The sequence below is a fragment of the Lissotriton helveticus genome, chromosome 5_1, assembly GCF_964261635.1.
Source record: "Lissotriton helveticus chromosome 5_1, aLisHel1.1, whole genome shotgun sequence".
In the NCBI taxonomy this organism is placed as follows: domain Eukaryota; kingdom Metazoa; phylum Chordata; class Amphibia; order Caudata; family Salamandridae; genus Lissotriton; species Lissotriton helveticus.
The window spans coordinates 743,204,425-743,216,528 of NC_136065.1; positions in this window are offsets into that span (position 1 = coordinate 743,204,425).

Here is a 12,104-nt window from a genome sequence, read left to right on the forward strand (position 1 = left end):
CCTGCTATCATGAGAGACATCAGGGCTGCATCTTTTGAGGCCAGTACTGAGCCTGAAAAGCATTTCCAACCCCACTTACAAGTGAAACTTGCTAAAATGTGCCTAGCTGCTCTTCACTGAAAAGCTTGTTTCTGCATACATTTTTGGCATACGTTTGCTCCTGCTGGGTCAGCCGAGCAGCGAATTTCTACTTAACCACCTGCTATCATGAGAGACATCAGGGCTGCATCTTTTGAGCCCAGTACTGAGCCTGAAAAGCATTTCCAACCCCACTTACAAGTGAAACTTGCTAAAATGTGCCTAGCTGCTCTTCACTGAAAAGCTTGTTTCTGCATACATTTTTGGCATACGTTTGCTCCTGCTGGGTCAGCCGAGCAGCAAATTTCTACTTAACCACCTGCTATCATGAGAAACATCAGGGCTGCATCTTTTGAGCCCAGTACTGAGCCTGAAAAGCATTTCCAACCCCACTTGCAAGTGAAACTTGCTAAAATGTGCCTGGCTGCTCTTCACTGAAAAGCTAGGTTCTGCATACATTTTTGGCATACGTTTGCTCCTGCTGGGTCAGCCGAGCAGCGAATTTCTACTTAACCACCTGCTATCATGAGAGAGATCGGGGCTGCATCTTTTGAGCCCAGTACTGAGCCTGAAAAGCGTTTCCAACCCCACTTACAAGTGAAACCTGCTAAAATGTGCCTGGCTGCTCTTCACTGAAAAGCTTGGTTCTGCATACATTTTTAGCATACGTTTGCTCCTGCTGGGTCAGCCGAGCAGCAAATTTCTACTTAACCACCTGCTATCATGAGAGAGATCAGGGCTGCATCTTTTGAGCACAGTGCTGAGCCTGAAAACATTTCCAACCCCACTTACAAGTGAAACTTGCTAAAACGTGCCTGGCTGCTCTTCACTGAAAAGCTTGGTTCTGCACACATTTTTAGCATACGTTTGCTCCTGCTGGGTCAGCCGAGCAGCAAATTTCTACTTAACCACCTGCTATCATGAGAGACATCAGGGCTGCATCTTTTGAGCCCAGTACTGAGCCTGAAAAGCGTTTCCAACCCCACTTACAAGTGAAACTTGCTAAAATGTGCCTGGCTGCTCTTCACTGAAATGCTTGGTTCTGAATACATTTTTAGCATACGTTTGCTCCTGCTGGGTCACCCGAGCAGCAAATTTCTACTTAACCACCTGCTATCATGAGAGACATCAGGGCTGCATCTTTTGAGCCCAGTACTGAGCCTGAAAAGCGTTTCCAACCCCACTTACAAGTGAAACTTGCTAAAATGTGCCTGGCTGCTCTTCACTGAAAAGCTTGGTTCTGCACACATTTTTAGCATACGTTTGCTCCTGCTGGGTAAGCCGAGCAGCAAATTTCTACTTAACCACCTGCTATCATGAGAGACATCAGGGCTGCATCTTTTGAGCCCAGTACTGAGCCTGAAAAGCGTTTCCAACCCCACTTACAAGTGAAACTTGCTAAAATGTGCCTGGCTGCTCTTCACTGAAATGCTTGGTTCTGCATACATTTTTAGCATACGTTTGCTCCTGCTGGGTCACCCGAGCAGCAAATTTCTACTTAACCACCTGCTATCATGAGAGACATCAGGGCTGCATCTTTTGAGCCCAGTACTGAGCCTGAAAAGCGTTTCCAACCCCACTTACAAGTGAAACGTGCTAAAATGTGCCTGGCTGCTCTTCACTGAAAAGCTTGGTTCTGCATACATTTTTAGCATACGTTTGCTCCTGCTGGGTCAGCCGAGCAGCACATTTCTACTTAACCACCTGCTATCATGAGAGACATCAGGGCTGCATCTTTTGAGCCCAGTACTGAGCCTGAAAAGCGTTTCCAACCCCACTTACAAGTGAAACCTGCTAAAATGTGCCTGGCTGCTCTTCACTGAAAAGCTTGGTTCTGCATACATTTTTAGCATACGTTTGCTCCTGCTGGGTCAGCCGAGCAGCGAATTTCTACTTAACCACCTGCTATCATGAGAGAGATCAGGGCTGCATCTTTTGAGCCCAGTACTGAGCCTGAAAAGCGTTTCCAACCCCACTTACAAGTGAAACTTGCTAAAATATGCCTGGCTGCTCTTCACTGAAATGCTTGGTTCTGCATACATTTTTAGCATACGTTTGCTCCTTCTGGGCCAGCCGAGCAGCAAATTTCTACTTAACCACCTGCTATCATGAGAGACATCAGGGCTGCATCTTTTGAGCCCAGTACTGAGCCTGAAAAGCGTTTCCAACCCCACTTACAAGTGAAACTTGCTAAAATGTGCCTGGCTGCTCTTCACTGAAATGCTTGGTTCTGCATACATTTTTAGCATACGTTTGCTCCTGCTGGGTCAGCCGAGCAGCAAATTTCTACTTAACCACCTGCTATCATGAGAAACATCAGGGCTGCATCTTTTGAGCCCAGTACTGAGCCTGAAAAGCGTTTCCAACCCCACTTACAAGTGAAACTTGCTAAAATGTGCCTGGCTGCTCTTCACTGAAAAGCTAGGTTCTGCATACATTTTTGGCATACGTTTGCTCCTGCTGGGTCAGCCGAGCAGCAAATTTCTACTTAACCACCTGCTATCATGAGAGAGATCAGGGCTGCATCTTTTGAGCACAGTACTGAGCCTGAAAAGCATTTCCAACCCCACTTACAAGTAAAACTTGCTAAAACGTGCCTGGCTGCTCTTCACTGAAAAGCTTGGTTCTGCACACATTTTTAGCATACGTTTGCTCCTGCTGGGTCAGCCGAGCAGCAAATTTCTACTTAACCACCTGCTATCATGAGAGACATCAGAGCTGCATCTTTTGAGCCCAGTACTAAGCCTGAAAAGCGTTTCCAACCCCACTTACAAGTGAAACTTGCTAAAATGTGCCTCTCTGCTCTTCACTATAAAGCTGATTCTGCGTACATTTTTGGCATAGGTTTGCTCCTGCTGGGTCAGCCGAGCAGCAAATTTCTACTTAACCACCTGCTATCATGAGAGACATCAGGGCTGCATCTTTTGAGGCCAGTACTGAGCCTGAAAAGCATTTCCAACCCCACTTACAAGTGAAACTTGCTAAAATGTGCCTAGCTGCTCTTCACTGAAAAGCTTGTTTCTGCATACATTTTTGGCATACGTTTGCTCCTGCTGGGTCAGCCGAGCAGCGAATTTCTACTTAACCACCTGCTATCATGAGAGACATCAGGGCTGCATCTTTTGAGCCCAGTACTGAGCCTGAAAAGCATTTCCAACCCCACTTACAAGTGAAACTTGCTAAAATGTGCCTAGCTGCTCTTCACTGAAAAGCTTGTTTCTGCATACATTTTTGGCATACGTTTGCTCCTGCTGGGTCAGCCGAGCAGCAAATTTCTACTTAACCACCTGCTATCATGAGAGACATCAGGGCTGCATCTTTTGAGCCCAGTACTGAGCCTGAAAAGCGTTTCCAACCCCACTTACAAGTGAAACTTCCTAAAATGTGCCTGGCTGCTCTTCACTGAAAAGCTAGGTTCTGCATAAATTTTTGGCATACGTTTGCTCCTGCTGGGTCAGCAGAGCAGCGAATTTCTACTTAACCACCTGCTATCATGAGAGAGATCGGGGCTGCATCTTTTGAGATCAGTACTGAGCCTGAAAAGCGTTTCCAACCCCACTTACAAGTGAAACCTGCTAAAATGTGCCTGGCTGCTCTTCACTGAAAAGCTTGGTTCTGCATACATTTTTGGCATACGTTTGCTCCTGCTGGGTTAGCCGAGAAGCGAATTTCTACTTAACCACCTGCTATCATGAGAGACATCAGGGCTGCATCTTTTGAGCCCAGTACTGAGCCTGAAAAGCGTTTCCAACCCCACTTACAAGTGAAACTTGCTAAAATGTGCCTAGCTGCTCTTCACTGAAAAGCTTGTTTCTGCATACATTTTTGGCATACGTTTGCTCCTGCTGGGTCAGCCGAGCAGCGAATTTCTACTTAACCACCTGCTATCATGAGAGACATCAGGGCTGCATCTTTTGAGCCCAGTACTGAGCCTGAAAAGCGTTTCCAACCCCACTTACAAGTGAAACGTGCTAAAATGTGCCTGGCTGCTCTTCACTGAAAAGCTTGGTTCTGCATACATTTTTAGCATACGTTTGCTCCTGCTGGGTCAGCCGAGCAGCAAATTTCTACTTAACCACCTGCTATCATGAGAGACATCAGGGCTGCATCTTTCGAGCCCAGTACTGAGCCTGAAAAGCGTTTCCAACCCCACTTACAAGTGAAACTTGCTAAAATGTGCCTGGCTGCTCTTCACTGAAAAGCTTGGTTCTGCATACATTTTTAGCATACGTTTGCTCCTGCTGGGTCAGCCGAGCACCAAATTTCTACTTAACCACCTGCTATCATGAGAGACATCAGGGCTGCATCTTTTGAGCCCAGTACTGAGCCTGAAAGCGTTTCCCACCCCACTTACAAGTGAAACTTGCTAAAATGTGCCTCTCTGCTCTTCACTGAAAAGCTTGGTTCTGCATACATATTTAGCATATGTTTGCTCCTGCTGGGCCAGCCGAGCAGCAAATTTCTACTTAACCACCTGCTATCATGAGAGACATCAGAGCTGCATCTTTTGAGCCCATTACTAAGCCTGAAAAGCGTTTCCAACCCCACTTACAAGTGAAACTTGCTAAAATTGCCTCTCTGCTCTTCACTGAAAAGCTGATTCTGCATACATTTTTGGCATAGGTTTGCTCCTGCTGGGTCAGCCGAGCAGCGAATTTCTACTTAACCACCTGCTATCAAGCGAGACATCAGGGCTGCATCTTTTGAGCCCAGTACTGAGCCTGAAAAGCATTTCCAACCCCACTTACAAGTGAAACTTGCTAAAATGTGCCTAGCTACTCTTCACTGAAAAGCTTGTTTCTGCATACATTTTTGGCATACGTTTGCTCCTGCTGGGTCAGCCGAGCAGCGAATTTCTACTTAACCACCTGCTATCATGAGAGACATCAGGTCTGCATCTTTTGAGCCCAGTACTGAGCCTGAAAAGCGTTTCCAACTCCACTTACAAGTGAAACTTGCTAAAATGTGCCTGGCTGCTCTTCACTGAAAAGCTTGGTTCTGCATACATTTTTAGCATACATTTGCTCCTGCTGGGTCAGCCGAGCAGCAAATTTCTACTTAACCACCTGCTATCATGAGAGAGATCAGGGCTGCATCTTTTGAGCCCAGTACTGAGCCTGAAAAGAATTTCCAACCCCACTTACAAGTGGAACTTGCTAAAGCTGCTCTTCACTGAATAGCTTGGTTTTGCACACATTTTTAGCATACGTTTGCTCCTGCTGGGTCAGCCGAGCAGAAAATTTCTACTTAACCACCTGCTATCATGAGAGACATCAGGGCTGCATCTTTTGAGCCCAGTACTAAGCCTGAAAAGCGTTTCCAACCCCACTTACAAGTGAAACTTGCTAAAATGTGCCTGGCTGCTCTTCACTGAAAAGCTTGGTTCTGCATACATTTTTAGCATACGTTTGCTCCTGGTGGGTCAGCCGAGCAGCAAATTTCTACTTAGCCACCTGCTATCATGAGAGACATCAGGGCTGCATCTTTTGAGCCCAGTACTGAGCCTGAAAAGCAATTCCAACCCCACTTACAAGTGAAACGTGCTAAAATGTGCCTGGCTGCTCTTCACTGAAAAGCTTGGTTCTGCACACATTTTTAGCATACGTTTGCTCCTGCTGGGTCTGCCTAGCAGCACATTTCTACTTAACCACCTGCTATCATGAGAGACATCAGGGCTGCATCTATTGAGCCCAGTACTGAGCCTGAAAAGCATTTCCAACCCCACTTACAAGTGAAACCTGCTAAAATGTGCCTGGCTGCTCTTCACTGAAAAGCTTGGTTCTGCATACATTTTTAGCATACGTTTGCTCCTGCTGGGTCAGCCGAGCAGCGAATTCTACTTAACCACCTGCTATCATGAGAGACATCAGGGCTGCATCTTTTGAGCCCAGTACTGAGCCTGAAAATCATTTCCAACCCCACTTACAAGTGAAACGTGCTAAAATGTGCCTAGCTGCTCTTCACTGAAAAGCTTGTTTCTGCATACATTTTTGGCATACGTTTTCTCCTGCTGGGTCAGCCGAGCAGCGAATTTCTACTTAACCACCTGCTATCATGAGAGACATCAGGGCTGCATCTTTTGAGGCCAGTACTGAGCCTGAAAAGCATTTCCAACCCCACTTACAAGTGAAACTTGCTAAAATGTGCCTAGCTGCTCTTCACTGAAAAGCTTGTTTCTGCATACATTTTTGGCATACGTTTGCTCCTGCTGGGTCAGCCGAGCAGCGAATTTCTACTTAACCACCTGCTATCATGAGAGACATCAGGGCTGCATCTTTTGAGCCCAGTACTGAGCCTGAAAAGCATTTCCAACCCCACTTACAAGTGAAACTTGCTAAAATGTGCCTAGCTGCTCTTCACTGAAAAGCTTGTTTCTGCATACATTTTTGGCATACGTTTGCTCCTGCTGGGTCAGCCGAGCAGCAAATTTCTACTTAACCACCTGCTATCATGAGAAACATCAGGGCTGCATCTTTTGAGCCCAGTACTGAGCCTGAAAAGCATTTCCAACCCCACTTGCAAGTGAAACTTGCTAAAATGTGCCTGGCTGCTCTTCACTGAAAAGCTTGGTTCTGCATACATTTTTAGCATACGTTTGCTCCTGGTGGGTCAGCCGAGCACCAAATTTCTACTTAACCACCTGCTATCATGAGAGACATCAGGGCTGCATCTTTTGAGCCCAGTACTGAGCCTGAAAGCGTTTCCCACCCCACTTACAAGTGAAACTTGCTAAAATGTGCCTCTCTGCTCTTCACTGAAAAGCTTGGTTTTGCATACATATTTAGCATATGTTTGCTCCTGCTGGGCCAGCCGAGCAGCAAATTTCTACTTAACCACCTGCTATCATGAGAGACATCAGAGCTGCATCTTTTGAGCCCATTACTAAGCCTGAAAAGCGTTTCCAACCCCACTTACAAGAGAAACTTGCTAAAATTGCCTCTCTGCTCTTCACTGAAAAGCTGATTCTGCATACATTTTTGGCATAGGTTTGCTCCTGCTGGGTCAGCCGAGCAGCAAATTTCTACTTAACCACCTGCTATCATGAGAGACATCAGGGCTGCATCTTTTGAGGCCAGTACTGAGCCTGAAAAGCATTTCCAACCCCACTTACAAGTGAAACTTGTTAAAATGTGCCTAGCTGCTCTTCACTGAAAAGCTTGTTTCTGCATACATTTTTGGCATATGTTTGCTCCTGCTGGGTCAGCCGAGCAGCGAATTTCTACTTAACCACCTGCTATCAAGCGAGACATCAGGGCTGCATCTTTTGAGCCCAGTACTGAGCCTGAAAAGCATTTCCAACCCCACTTACAAGTGAAACTTGCTAAAATGTGCCTAGCTACTCTTCACTGAAAAGCTTGTTTCTGCATACATTTTTGGCATACGTTTGCTCCTGCTGGGTCAGCCGAGCAGCGAATTTCTACTTAACCACCTGCTATCATGAGAGACATCAGGTCTGCATCTTTTGAGCCCAGTACTGAGCCTGAAAAGCGTTTCCAACTCCACTTACAAGTGAAACTTGCTAAAATGTGCCTGGCTGCTCTTCACTGAAAAGCTTGGTTCTGCATACATTTTTAGCATACATTTGCTCCTGCTGGGTCAGCCGAGCAGCAAATTTCTACTTAACCACCTGCTATCATGAGAGAGATCAGGGCTGCATCTTTTGAGCCCAGTACTGAGCCTGAAAAGAATTTCCAACCCCACTTACAAGTGGAACTTGCTAAAGCTGCTCTTCACTGAATAGCTTGGTTTTGCACACATTTTTAGCATACGTTTGCTCCTGCTGGGTCAGCCGAGCAGAAAATTTCTACTTAACCACCTGCTATCATGAGAGAGATCAGGGCTGCATCTTTTGAGCCCAGTACTAAGCCTGAAAAGCGTTTCCAACCCCACTTACAAGTGAAACTTGCTAAAATGTGCCTGGCTGCTCTTCACTGAAAAGCTTGGTTCTGCATACATTTTTAGCATACGTTTGCTCCTGGTGGGTCAGCCGAGCAGCAAATTTCTACTTAGCCACCTGCTATCATGAGAGACATCAGGGCTGCATCTTTTGAGCCCAGTACTGAGCCTGAAAAGCAATTCCAACCCCACTTACAAGTGAAACGTGCTAAAATGTGCCTGGCTGCTCTTCACTGAAAAGCTTGGTTCTGCACACATTTTTAGCATACGTTTGCTCCTGCTGGGTCTGCCTAGCAGCACATTTCTACTTAACCACCTGCTATCATGAGAGACATCAGGGCTGCATCTATTGAGCCCAGTACTGAGCCTGAAAAGCATTTCCAACCCCACTTACAAGTGAAACCTGCTAAAATGTGCCTGGCTGCTCTTCACTGAAAAGCTTGGTTCTGCATACATTTTTAGCATACGTTTGCTCCTGCTGGGTCAGCCGAGCAGCGAATTCTACTTAACCACCTGCTATCATGAGAGACATCAGGGCTGCATCTTTTGAGCCCAGTACTGAGCCTGAAAAGCATTTCCAACCCCACTTACAAGTGAAACGTGCTAAAATGTGCCTAGCTGCTCTTCACTGAAAAGCTTGTTTCTGCATACATTTTTGGCATACGTTTGCTCCTGCTGGGTCAGCCGAGCAGCGAATTTCTACTTAACCACCTGCTATCATGAGAGACATCAGGGCTGCATCTTTTGAGCCCAGTACTGAGCCTGAAAAGCATTTCCAACCCCACTTACAAGTGAAACTTGCTAAAATGTGCCTAGCTGCTCTTCACTGAAAAGCTTGTTTCTGCATACATTTTTGGCATACGTTTGCTCCTGCTGGGTCAGCCGAGCAGGAAATTTCTACTTAACCACCTGCTATCATGAGAAACATCAGGGCTGCATCTTTTGAGCCCAGTACTGAGCCTGAAAAGCATTTCCAACCCCACTTGCAAGTGAAACTTGCTAAAATGTGCCTGGCTGCTCTTCACTGAAAAGCTAGGTTCTGCATACATTTTTGGCATACGTTTGCTCCTGCTGGGTCAGCCGAGCAGCGAATTTCTACTTAACCACCTGCTATCATGAGAGAGATCGGGGCTGCATCTTTTGAGCCCAGTACTGAGCCTGAAAAGCGTTTCCAACCCCACTTACAAGTGAAACCTGCTAAAATGTGCCTGGCTGCTCTTCACTGAAAAGCTTGGTTCTGCATACATTTTTAGCATACGTTTGCTCCTGCTGGGTCAGCCGAGCAGCAAATTTCTACTTAACCACCTGCTATCATGAGAGAGATCAGGGCTGCATCTTTTGAGCACAGTACTGAGCCTGAAAAGCATTTCCAACCCCACTTACAAGTGAAACTTGCTAAAACGTGCCTGGCTGCTCTTCACTGAAAAGCTTGGTTCTGCACACATTTTTAGCATACGTTTGCTCCTGCTGGGTCAGCCGAGCAGCAAATTTCTACTTAACCACCTGCTATCATGAGAGACATCAGGGCTGCATCTTTTGAGCCCAGTACTGAGCCTGAAAAGCGTTTCCAACCCAACTTACAAGTGAAACTTGCTAAAATGTGCCTGGCTGCTCTTCACTGAAATGCTTGGTTCTGCATACATTTTTAGCATACGTTTGCTCCTGCTGGGTTACCCGAGCAGCAAATTTCTACTTAACCACCTGCTATCATGAGAGACATCAGGGCTGCATCTTTTGAGCCCAGTACTGAGCCTGAAAAGCGTTTCCAACCCCACTTACAAGTGAAACGTGCTAAAATGTGCCTGGCTGCTCTTCACTGAAAAGCTTGGTTCTGCATACATTTTTAGCATACGTTTGCTCCTGCTGGGTCAGCCGAGCAGCACATTTCTACTTAACCACCTGCTATCATGAGAGACATCAGGGCTGCATCTTTTGAGCCCAGTACTGAGCCTGAAAAGCGTTTCCAACCCCACTTACAAGTGAAACCTGCTAAAATGTGCCTGGCTGCTCTTCACTGAAAAGCTTGGTTCTGCATACATTTTTAGCATACGTTTGCTCCTGCTGGGTCAGCCGAGCAGCAAATTTCTACTTAACCACCTGCTATCATGAGAGAGATCAGGGCTGCATCTTTTGAGCCCAGTACTGAGCCTGAAAAGCGTTTCCAACCCCACTTACAAGTGAAACTTGCTAAAATATGCCTGGCTGCTCTTCACTGAAATGCTTGGTTCTGCACACATTTTTAGCATACGTTTGCTCCTTCTGGGCCAGCCGAGCAGCAAATTTCTACTTAACCACCTGCTATCATGAGAGACATCAGGGCTGCATCTTTTGAGCCCAGTACTGAGCCTGAAAAGCGTTTCCAACCCCACTTACAAGTGAAACTTGCTAAAATGTGCCTGGCTGCTCTTCACTGAAATGCTTGGTTCTGCATACATTTTTAGCATACGTTTGCTCCTGCTGGGTCAGCCGAGCAGCAAATTTCTACTTAACCACCTGCTATCATGAGAAACATCAGGGCTGCATCTTTTGAGCCCAGTACTGAGCCTGAAAAGCGTTTCCAACCCCACTTACAAGTGAAACTTGCTAAAATGTGCCTGGCTGCTCTTCACTGAAAAGCTAGGTTCTGCATACATTTTTGGCATACGTTTGCTCCTGCTGGGTCAGCCGAGCAGCAAATTTCTACTTAACCACCTGCTATCATGAGAGAGATCAGGGCTGCATCTTTTGAGCACAGTACTGAGCCTGAAAAGCATTTCCAACCCCACTTACAAGTGAAACTTGCTAAAACGTGCCTGGCTGCTCTTCACTGAAAAGCTTGTTTCTGCATACATTTTTGGCATACGTTTGCTCCTGCTGGGTCAGCCGAGCAGCGAATTTCTACTTAACCACCTGCTATCATGAGAGACATCAGGGCTGCATCTTTTGAGGCCAGTACTGAGCCTGAAAAGCATTTCCAACCCCACTTACAAGTGAAACTTGCTAAAATGTGCCTAGCTGCTCTTCACTGAAAAGCTTGTTTCTGCATACATTTTTGGCATACGTTTGCTCCTGCTGGGTCAGCCGAGCAGCGAATTTCTACTTAACCACCTGCTATCATGAGAGACATCAGGGCTGCATCTTTTGAGGCCAGTACTGAGCCTGAAAAGCATTTCCAACCCCACTTACAAGTGAAACTTGCTAAAATGTGCCTAGCTGCTCTTCACTGAAAAGCTTGTTTCTGCATACATTTTTGGCATACGTTTGCTCCTGCTGGGTCAGCCGAGCAGCAAATTTCTACTTAACCACCTGCTATCATGAGAAACATCAGGGCTGCATCTTTTGAGCCCAGTACTGAGCCTGAAAAGCATTTCCAACCCCACTTGCAAGTGAAACTTGCTAAAATGTGCCTGGCTGCTCTTCACTGAAAAGCTTGGTTCTGCATACATTTTTAGCATACGTTTGCTCCTGGTGGGTCAGCCGAGCACCAAATTTCTACTTAACCACCTGCTATCATGAGAGACATCAGGGCTGCATCTTTTGAGCCCAGTACTGAGCCTGAAAGCGTTTCCCACCCCATTTACAAGTGAAACTTGCTAAAATGTGCCTCTCTGCTCTTCACTGAAAAGCTTGGTTCTGCATACATATTTAGCATATGTTTGCTCCTGCTGGGCCAGCCGAGCAGCAAATTTCTACTTAACCACCTGCTATCATGAGAGACATCAGAGCTGCATCTTTTGAGCCCATTACTAAGCCTGAAAAGCGTTTCCAACCCCACTTACAAGAGAAACTTGCTAAAATTGCCTCTCTGCTCTTCACTGAAAAGCTGATTCTGCATACATTTTTGGCATAGGTTTGCTCCTGCTGGGTCAGCCGAGCAGCAAATTTCTACTTAACCACCTGCTATCATGAGAGACATCAGGGCTGCATCTTTTGAGGCCAGTACTGAGCCTGAAAAGCATTTCCAACCCCACTTACAAGTGAAACTTGTTAAAATGTGCCTAGCTGCTCTTCACTGAAAAGCTTGTTTCTGCATACATTTTTGGCATATGTTTGCTCCTGCTGGGTCAGCCGAGCAGCGAATTTCTACTTAACCACCTGCTATCAAGTGAGACATCAGGGCTGCATCTTTTGAGCCCAGTACTGAGCCTGAA